Raw genomic sequence first — 11109 nt, 5'->3', positions numbered from 1 at the left:
GCAGCTTCAGCTCACGTCAGCTTGGCAGGGCACTTAATGTGTGCAACCAAGATGCAGAGCCAGGACAGCAGGAGAGCTGCCTCCCTGTGTCTGTACAGACCTGGGGTTCGAATCCCTTTGAGAAGGCCTTTGGTGGACGGTGGAAGGGCCAAGGAATGTATCTGTGGCATTTAGATGGGGGGGAGCTTGATCGGGTGCCAGGCAGCCAGCAGCTTCTGTGTGGGATTCTGGGGGAACACAGATTCAGGGTGGAGAGCCATTATGGTGAGCTTGGAGCATTTCCCGGAATCATGAACAGGGCTGTGACCGACAGATAGCAAAAGAGGAGTCTAGTCAGCCACCTTATATCGAGTCAGGCCACTGTATTGCCTGCACTGACTGGCAGCAGCTCTGCAGAGTTTCAGACAAGAGACATTCTGAGCCCTACCTGGCGATGCTGAGGATTCAACCTTCCACATGCAAAGCATGTGCTCTACCAATGAGCTATTTCCCTTCCCTTAAAAATAAAGATTCCAGTCCCCATGGTTTTAATATGAAAATAGGAAGCTGTATCATACCAAGTCAGATAGTTGTCTCCACCAGCCTTTGCCAACCTCTTGCTCTCCAGATGTTTTGGACTGTAACTCTTGTCCACCCCAGCCAGCACTGACTGGCAGCAGCTTACCAGGTTCCAAACAGGAATCTTTCCCAACCCTACCTGGAGATGCTAGGAATTGAACCCAGGATGAATCAGGACCGTCTGCATGTAAAGCACAGCCTTGACACTGCAGTCATAGGCGCATTATAGCATAGCAAACTGATACAACAGGCATGGATAGATGCCTGGATGGATGGCCTGTATTTGTTTGGGGGCAGAGAAAGAACTTCTAAAAGCCTTCTGCACAGTCAGGCGATTGTGGGATGAATGTGTGCTTATGTTTCATTGGTCACCCACAGTTTTCACACTGACCCGTAGCCCAATCCGCCCCAGCACTAGCAGTACCCCGGCACATTTGTCAGCCACAAAAGGCTAAAGAATATCATACCGAGTTTGGTCCTGAGGCACCACTGTCAACATGACCAGATACTATTCCGAAAGGTATCTGAGCCCAAGGCATGTCTTTGCACTCATGACTGTTCTGGGATGTCTCTTCCCCATAAATGCTGGTTAACATCCCTGGAAATGTGTGAATGGCCAATTCTGTCGCCATTTGCACTTGCACACTCAGCTCAGGCAGGCTTCCCAAGGGTCATCCACCATAACAGGGACCGTTCCAGTAATATCCAGGGACTGTCAGGATACCCATAGTTGCTGTTTCTCTTCGCCCAGCCCTGCAACCTCCCAACAACACAACTGCCGGCTGCCACCTCTCTCCTCCTCCCAAAGCCCCAGACCCAGAGCCCTTCCAACCAAGGCAAGCAAGCCTTGTCCAGGCCCTCCTCAGGTGCCTGGGAGAAGACAGAGTGTCCCTTCCAGCCTGAGAGAAGATTGTGTCTTTCTGCCACCAGTTACATACCACAGTTTGCAGAGTGCCAGGCTGGTTCTGGAGGCCGTGTTTGTTTGTGAGGTTAAGCCAGGAGTGATGCTAGAATAATTTGTTCAGGAGAATGAAGATGCTTCCTAGGAGAACAGCGAGGATGCTGCACAGCGAGGTGTAGATGCTTGTGGGGAAGGAGAAAGATGGAAGCCGTCAGCACCAATCAATGTAAAAGAGCTGGGCTGATGTGCCAATTTGCAGGGCTCCCTTTGATGCAGGAAGGAAGGACAGAACGCGGCAGGAAGAGGTCTGGGATGGGGTGATTGGGGGAGGCAAGAAGGAGGCCTATCCATAACCCATGGGCTCTTCCAGACAGACTGTTTATTCTGTAAGCATCCTGATACATTTGCACAAAATTTGCATGCAGGTTATACAATGTTGCTGTTTATTCACCATTCATCCTGATTTGTTTGCACATAGGTTATATGATGTGGCCATTATCCCACTTTTTCTTGTGCATTTTCCTGTCACTTTCTGCACCACACAAAAAATCCATTTTGGAGTGGTGGTGGTGTGTTTTTTTGTGTGCAAGAATGGCAAATTACTTTTATTGCGCAACCTAAATTTGCCAGCATACGCAACACTGTGAGAGCCTGGGAGTGGCCGGCCTACATCCCTGATGTAAAGTCAGTGGGGCGTTGGGTGTTTCCACACCTCATGATGCTGACAAGTGCCCTTCAGCTTCTGTGATGCACCAGGTGAAATGTTCTTGCAGCGCAAACGCTGCCTAGGGAAGAGCCAGAGAGATCTCCAATTAAACCAAGTCTGTATTCTGGTCAATGTGCACTTTTCATTCATGTTCCAAGCTGTTCCAGGCAAACGATGATTTAGGGCTAGGTCTTAGAATTCCTTTAAATGTGGCTGTCTTTCCGCCCGAGAGGAGCTGTCCAGGAGGTGTATGAGGGCTCCTCAGAGTCCATCTTCTTTCATTCCTCTTCAGGGGGGTCTAAGCACCCAGATGCAGCCATGTGGAAGACAAACCCCTGAAATGGGACAGAAGAACCCAGCAAAAAAAGTCACACTAACTTGCCAGATTTGGTTTAGAGTGTGGGGAAGACTGTGGAGCTCTGTGGATTTCAGCTGGTCGCCAGGAATGGGGGCTATGAAGCTGTTGGGCTCTAGAGAAATGGCCTGCCTGCTCTAAGAGGTTCTGCAAAGCAGCCTGTAGCCATGTGAAGTTGTGGTCTCTTCTTGTCTGGGAAGTGGCGGCTCTGTATGGCAGAGGCCTGACTGAGCCTTTGCAATTCCCACAGCTGTAATGGTTGCAGCATTCTGCTTTCTTCCTTGCATTTTGGGCTCCTTCTGGAAGGAAGGATGGGATATAAAGTTAATAAATAAATAAACAAACATTCCTAAGCACTTTTTCGGACAAGGTGGCCTCTACTCTGTAGATGCAGCCTTATGGAGTCATAACAGATTTCTTAAGAGAGCCGGGGGGTGCCTTAACCTGTCTCCTCTCCACTTGCTAGAAGACCCTGGAGTGCCCTGGAAGCCTCTTGGCTCCCTCCAGCTCTCTGTCTGCAAATGACCAGCAGAGGTGGCCAGCTCAGAAGCCCCTTCCTGGCTTCAAGGCCAGAGTCTGTGGCAGCCAGCCCACCACTTCCCTTCTATTTCAGCCTGCTATGGGGTTGCTTTTGCCTCTGTTTTCCTCATAGCCCCCTGGGAGCCTGTTTGCTGGTTCTCAGGCAGCAGCATTTGTGAGTTGTTTTTCTAGCATTGGTTGCAAAATTAAGTCCTGGCCCCAGAAAAGCCGCCCCGTCCCCCCTGGTGCCTCTGCCCCTCCCCTAACTCATGGGAGTCAAGCCAGGGCAACATTTAGGGCCCACCCAGACCCCCTCTGGAGTTTTTCTGAGGCAGGGCCTGGACGTAACAAATGCTCCCCCGGGAGAGAAGGAGGGGTCAGGCAGCCCTGGGCCCCCAGCAGAGTTGGGGACTAGTTTTCTTGAAATGCCGCAGATATTGGGAGGCGGTTGTCCCTCTGCTCTTGCAGAATCTGCCCAAGGAGTCTGCCCAAGGGGAGAGCGATCTGGCGTTGCCCATTCGCCCCCACCTCCTGCACCACCACCCCAGCACCAGGTGTTGCAGCATTGCACTCAGAAAACCTCTGGCCTCTCTATAGCCTCCTTTATCTCCAAGGCATCCCGGCAGGCTTTGCGCTGCAATGAGCAGGCTGGTAGAGCTGTGCCCGCATGGCAAACACTGGCCCTTTATGCCTGCAACAATAGCGCCACACAAGCTGTGGGCCTGTGAGAACCACCAGAAGAACAATAGACCAAATAGGAGCAGCCAGGGGTGGGGGGAGGTCTGAGAGCCCACATACCTCTCTCCTCTTTGCTCCTCCCCAGGACTCCCTCCCACTCCCCCCCCGCAGATTATTACTGGGACAGGCAGGCCTCCCCCAATGAGCCTGCAGTAGCCCCCCCTCACTCCCTGCTCCCTGCTCCCTCCTTCAGTGCCTCTGTGGTGATTCCCAGGCAGTGCCTGTGCCATCCTGTGCCACTCTCCAACACGGGCACTGCCCGGGGCAGGCAGAACCCCAGGATATGGGGGGTATATCTAGAAGTGAGAACAGATGCAACAGATAGAAGGACAAAATTGGGGGGGGGCTCACGGAAAGGACTGCCCGGGGCTGTGCTCTCTTGGCCAGGCAGTTCCAAATTGGGACTGGGGGGTGCCCTGGGGGACCAAGCATTGCAGCAGCCTCTGCCAGTCAGCGAGGCGGATGACTGGACATTGCAGGCTGGGCACCCAGAAGGGTTGCAAGGGAGGGAGCAAATCAGGAGGTGAGGTTGAGCCCCTTACCCTGTGACTCTGACACTTCTTCTGCGGTGAGGAGACCCTTCCAAGGCCACTTGGAGGGCTCTGGGTGGGGCTCCCTGCCAGATCTCCCCCATGCTGCCCCTCCTGCTCCAGAGAAAGTGTGGGGAGAACTTCCAAGTCCATCCTTGTGAAAGGAGGAGTGGGGGGACTCACTAACACATCCTCTGGTCTTGTCACTCCTTGGTATTCTGAGGTCACTGCACCCAACAGAAGCAGTTTTTCTTGTTTTAAGTACAATTAGTCCAAAAGTATAGGAGAAAACAAACAGGGAAGAATCCCCTTGAGAGTCCTCCAAAAAGGATTTCCAGGCTTCTTGGATTATCCTTGAAATCCTTCAAGGTTTCTAAAATGCAGCAATTATTTCCAAAGGCTGAACCTTCTCTTTTCTGGAAGGAATTGAAAGGGACAACTCTGCCCCCATGTTGAGGTGGGGGCCCAGAGCTTCACAGCATTTGATCCAGGGGTTAAAAGAGGGAAGGGGCAGGGGAACTCTCAGATCTCTGCTCCAGAGTTCAGACAAATGAAGTGAGATGGGAGTGGAGGGGGGTTCTTCTGGGGGTCTAGTCTTGGGACTTTGAGAAAGCACTTCCATTTGGCAAGTCACTGCATGCCTTGCAAAGGCTCAGGAAAGCCTTTCCCCTTCAGAGGGGTCTTCCAAGAGCACCTTAACGCCTCTTTTTGTTGTTCCTGTTGCAGACTAACTCAAGGGCTCCCCCTCTGGAATCTGGGGGTCAGTGGCTGCCTTGAGCAGCCAGCCTCTGCAAGACCCCTGCAGCAGTTGCATTTCTTCTGGAGGGAAAAGAAAGGCAAAGACAGAGTGACAGACAGTGCCAGCCTCAGGGGTTGTTGAGTCTTGTTGCAAAAAGTCAAAATGAGGCCCCTCTGTAGACGGGGACTTGGGCTGTTGTTGATGACACACAAAGCTGGAGGTTTGAGGCAAGAAAATAGCCTGCTGTCTCTCTCTCTCTCTCTCTCTCTCTCTCACACACACACACACACACACACAGAGAGAGAGAGAGAGAGCGCCTCATGTTGCCTCCATGGTAAGGCTGGCTTTGCAGCCAGCGAGTCCTCCATGCCTACCCTGCTGACCATGATCTGGGCCACTAGATGGCTCCTTGGCTCCCTGTGCCAAGGCCAGGCCCCGTTTTTCTGGAGGCCAGATGATGGCAGGAGCTGAACGGTCCACAGGAGAAAATGGGTCTAGCCTGGCTGAAAACAGACTTTTGCTGAGGATACTCTTGAGATTTCTCCTTCCTGAGTAAACCATGATCAGCCTGTTTGTGTGCAGGCCTGTTCAGATCTGGCCAAAGGTTGCCTGAGTGGGTCACCCCTTGTGCCGCCTGCCAAGAAGCATCTCCCTCCATGTGCTTCCCAAGAGCCAACGGTTCCCCTTTGCCTCTTAGATTATCGTCCTTTGTTCACCTTTCACACAGGATTGCTTCCCCAAGCCCATCTGGTGCCCAAGACAATTCTGCAAGACTCCCCTCCCCCAGGGGTGAGAGTACCTTCCTGCGTCTTTCTTGCTGCTCTTGGGGTGCAAGGAGCCAGGGCTTTTGTGGGGTGGCAATGCAGCACATATGGGGCTTGTCTGCTCCTCAACATGGAAACAGGGCAGCAAAGCTTCTGCACCTTTTTCTCCACCTGTCTCAGCCTACTGTGCAATATTTTACTTGTTTTTTCCATCCTGCCACTAATGTTTGCTTGATTCTCTTGTATTCAGGGCTGTTGTCGTCCAGGGTCTCGGGGGGTCTTAGACCCTGTATTTTTTTGGGAGCAGGGTCCCAGCAGGGTCCCTGTGTCTTCAGCATCCTGTGAGCCAATCAGGATGAAAGGGGAGCGTCTTAGTCACTGCTTCCTTGACCTTTCCTGCTGATTGGAGCTAAAGAGAGTGAAAGGAGGTGAGTCAGCCATTGAGAAGAATCTTCTCAGTAGCTAACACTCACCCCTTTCATGCCGCTTGGCTCCTAGGGATGTCTATTGTGGGAGAAGGTATTAACAAGGATCTCATTCTCAACCCCACAGCAAAAAGGGAGGAGGGGGCATGGCTATGACTAACATGCAGGGACCCTGCACTTCTGAATTTGCCACCACACTACTGCTTTTATTTTAATAATATGCAATTGTTAATTAGAAAATATACTTGCTCTCCCTGGACAGTGGTCAACCAGATGCCCCAATGGGAAGTCTATCAGCAGGCCCTGAGTGCAGCAGCACTCTTCCCACTTGTGATTCCTCCTGGCAACTGGTATTCAGACGCAAACCACCTCTGATCCTGGAGACAGTGCACAGCAGTTGTGACTAGAAGCCATTGATAGCCTCATGCCTCATGAATTTGTATAAAACGTTCCCAGCCCTACAATGTCCACTTTGAAGTGTAGTGACCAGAGTTGTACACAGCATTCCTTGAGCAGCTGCAGCACAGAATTGCTGAAAGAATTGCAGTGATCCTGGAAAGAGCTCCAAAGGCTCATAATAAGGGTGGGCAGCAGCCTTAGCTGTCTCTTCCAGATGCAGAGGCAGCAACCCACCAGGTTCAGCCCATCCCCAGTGGAACTGAAAGCCGCCAAAGTGGCTGAGGCTAATGTGGAACTGATTTCTTTGAAACTGGTGCTGGAGTTACAAATGTTTTGTTTGTTTTGAAAAGCAATGTATAAGTATTGTAAACAGCACTGTTTTACATAGCAGTTTATAAAATTAAAACACAACGCAACAACGGAAACCAATGAAAACAACAGAATTCAACAAACCAGTTCTTAAATTTAGTCAGCAGCAATTTCAAACGAGGATGTGAAAGCTTAACCCAAGACAAAATGGAGTTATTTTTGTCTGTTTCTCCAAGGCAGCCAGTGCTCAGATTGAGGGACATTCAACACTGTTGGTAGAACTCCTGAGAAGGCCCTGTGCACTTCCAGGGCACACCCAACCGAGCATCACTAGAAAATGGGACTCTGGGAAGGACCTCTCTAGAGGAGCTCAGGGCAGGTTATGAAAAACTAAGACACCTTTCCAGAGATCCTCTTTTGTACCCAGACCTTTTGGGGCTTTGTAGGTCAAAGCCAACATCTTAATTCTCTTTGCCAGGAGCAGGGAAGGGGAGGAATGAGAGGTCAGGACCACAACAGAAGAGCCTCCCCCCCTCTCTCCATGTTAGGAGTGGAGATGCACACCATTCACCTCTCTAGCTTAATCTACATGGGTCTGGTTTTGTGACCATTTGTTTCTTGCATTAGCTGGGGAGAGACAGCTGAGTCTGTCTTAGGACCAGAGCTTGGAAAAGTTACTTTTTTGAACTACAACTCCCATCAGCCCCAGCCAGCATGGCCACTGGATTGGGCTGATGGGAGTTGTAGTTCAAAAAAGTAACTTTTCCAAGCTCTGCTTAGGACCTTTGCTTTGTCCCAGTGATCAGGTGAGCAGAGGCATCCTGCAGCAAGGCCTGTCGCTGAGTTTCCTTCATTAGCCTGACCTCAATTCCACAGCCTCTCCTGGACATGCATATTGTACTGATTGCTTGAGCAGTCCTTAGACTGAGATAATAAACTGCTCTCACCTAGTAAGCACTTTGCACCTTGAGGGCAGGAGCAGGGGAGAGGAGAGGCCTCCTCCTGAGATACCCAGTTTTGGGTTGCTCTTTCCAGGCTGTCATCAATGGATACAAAAGTATTATTTGCACAGTTGTGCTTCCTGGTCAGAAAGGCTCCCTCCTCTTTCTGAGATGTGCAATGACTCAGCCACCTCGCAGATAGGAAGGGGCTGCTGGCAATCTGTCCACCCCATGTGGCATCCTTGTCACATCTGTGCCACCCGCTGGAGACCCACTCTGGGAGGGTGGGGGAAGTAAGTGCAGGGAGGCCGTGCGGTTTGGGAACTTTCTCTGGGGATTTTGGAAGAGAAAGATTTTGTAGTAGCCAGCAAGAAAGTCCATGGGTCCTCCCAGCTGTGATAAATGTTTCGCTTTTTCCAAGGCAAAGACCCCAGACATGCTCAAGGACATGTTTTATTCAGAAGAAAATCTCTCAACATTAAATGGTATTTACTCCCTCCTGTTTAGGAGTGCAGCTCTGCTCTGTGCTAAGGACCGTTTTCTCCATTTTAGGGCCTCATCTCTCTGTGCTCCCTCTTTCTTCGCTTAGTGGGACTGGTCTGATCCAGCAGCCAGGCTCTCCCTACACTGTGGCCAACATGTGAAGAAGGAAAGTGACTCTGAGGCTCACTCTTCTTTTGCCTGGACTCAGATTCTGACAACAGCTGCCGGCTTCTTGGGCTGAAGAACTTCTGGAGCAGGAGGAGGAGACTGCCTTGTTAGTCTGCTGCAACAAGAGTCATTTGGTGGCACCAGAATACCTTATTTTATTTATTATTTATTAAATTTATATACCGCCCGACTAGCAATAGCTCTCTGGGCGGTGAACATAAAACCTTATTGTGGCAGAGAAGCTTCCGTGGACCTGAGGCCACTTCGTCAGATGGAAAGACAATCTCACATGTGATCAAGTGGCCTCTGACAGTCTGCCAAAGCTTGCTCTTGTTGAAGGCTGGCGTTTAGCAATTTGGCTCCACAGAGCCCACAAATCCAGTCGTGTTCTTGGCTCAGCCAGCAGGAGGCAAACTTTGGCCACATTCACACCATGCATTTGTGTGTTGTGTGTTATGTGCCTTCAAGTCGATTACGAGTTATGGCAACCCTATGAATCAGCGACCTCCAGTAGCATCTGTTGTGAACCACCATGCATTTATTCCATTATTATTCCACTTTCAACACTCATGGTTTTCCCCCAAAGGATCCTGGGAAGTGAAGTTTATGAAGGCTGCAGAGAGTGGTTAGGAGCCCCTCACAAGAGCCAGTGTGGCATAGTGGTTAGAGTGTTGGACTATGACCAGGGTAAACAAGGCTCCCTGCTGTTGAGGCTGCACAGCAAGGCTTGCAAACCTGACCAGAAACCTTTATCCAGTCACCCGGATTGGTCACATGACCTGTGCTGACCTACCACTGTTCAAGTGCACCTTTTGGCTACCTGAGAGCTCCTTTCTTAGGCCACAGCTTCTTGATGCTCATTCGCTGGATTCCTCCCGCCCACCTGCCCCCTTGACACCTGCTCTGCGCTCGCCTTGCTGGAAGTGTGTGAATCACGGCTTTGGACTTTTCTTTGCCGGAAGGAAGAGAGGAGCTGGGGTTTCCTGGCTTTCTCTTAGGAATGACTCTTTGCCTTGTCAGTGCCATCCGTCTCCTCACTAAGCTGCCCTGGATAGCTGCCGGCAACAAGAAAGAAGCAATTAGCAAGGAGCCTTCTGACCTAGATCCAGTGAGTTGGCGGCTCCCAGAAGAGATGGAAGAATCGAATAGTTCCTCAACTCCATCCTCCCTGATGAATGCTGACCTCTTTTCCAGCAGCAGCAGTGGAAGGCAGTTGCCAAATGGAGTTATCCCTTGAACATGGAATGAGAGGATGAAAGGGCTCACCACCTTGGACCAAGTCCCCTTCAGGGCATTGCTAGGGGTCCCCTAGCAGGCTGTCCCCACTCAGTCACCCTTCCTACCAAGAGCCGATCCTTTCCTCAGTCTCCTTAAAAGTGTGCCTTTCGGCAACACAGGGAAGCAGACAGGGACATTCTGCTGAAGTGGCCCTGCAACCTCTTCCTTGGCCTCACCTCCCGTGCAAAGTTCAAAGCAGAGACTCCTACACTGTGGCGAGATGTGTGAGCACAGCCTGCCAGGGAGGGGATTCTGGGTTGTCATGCTGAACATCACACCAGAAGTGCAGAAAGAGGGGGTCTGTGGGGAGGCCTTTCGGGGTTGCCCTAAATCTAAGTGTGCCCATGTCAGCAAACTGGGGTGGGGGCTTTTGCTTTGGGACCAATAGCCATAAAAGGCTCCTTTTTGGCTAAAGATACAGCTGTTGTTCCTATGCCTGCTCAAACATGACCTATCCCATGATGTCCTCTTGCCTGCACTCTGACCCAACGGGTTCTGCCCCCTGAGGACAGGCCTTCCATGGGGGCCATGTGCCCCAGGGGTCCCCTACAAGGTTCTGGCTGTGGCGGTCAATAGATCAGTTACTCAGCAGCAGACTCACCAAGTCCAGATGCCTCCCCCCAATCTCCCCCAAAACAGAGGGTGGCTGCTGTTGCCATCACCACCACTTCCAGAGTCACAGGCTATCCTCTTGCAGGTTTGGATATTTAAGCCAAAGTCTGCAAGTGGGGTGAGATGTGCTCTCCTAGAACCACCCCCCCTCCAAGACCAGGACACCTTCAGAAATGTGAAACCATTAAACATATTTATTTATAGACAACAACACCCGAAACAAACAGTCCTTTGATGGTTCTCCTTAATGACTCACCGCCTGACACACCGGCCTCCTCCTCAACAGCTGCTCTGGCCACCAACCTTTTACCTCAAGCTCTTCCCATCTCCCTGATGCCCCTCATTGCCCTCAGCTTCACTCTCTCCTAAATGCCTGCTCTGCCCTGCTGCCTTCACTCCCTCTGGCACCATCCACCATGCTAATGTTAAAGGCAGGAGGCCTCCTGCAGACCAGCTGCTGGGAATCAGAAGTGGGGAGAGCTGCTGGCATGGCACTCATGCCTGCTTGTGGGCTTCCTGTTGGCCACTGTGAGATGGGCCCCCCTTGGCCTGATCCGGCTGCAGCCAGGCTCTTCTGAGGTTCTTCTCTGTTGGAAGTGGGGCAAGACCAACTCCTGCTTTGTTCTTTTGTTCATGTTCCAGAAGGGAGATAGAGCTAGGGTCCTCCAGATGGATACGCTTGAC

Source organism: Rhineura floridana, chromosome 16, assembly GCF_030035675.1.
Source record: "Rhineura floridana isolate rRhiFlo1 chromosome 16, rRhiFlo1.hap2, whole genome shotgun sequence".
Lineage (NCBI taxonomy): Eukaryota > Metazoa > Chordata > Lepidosauria > Squamata > Rhineuridae > Rhineura > Rhineura floridana.
Note: the sequence above shows the minus strand (reverse complement) of the source record.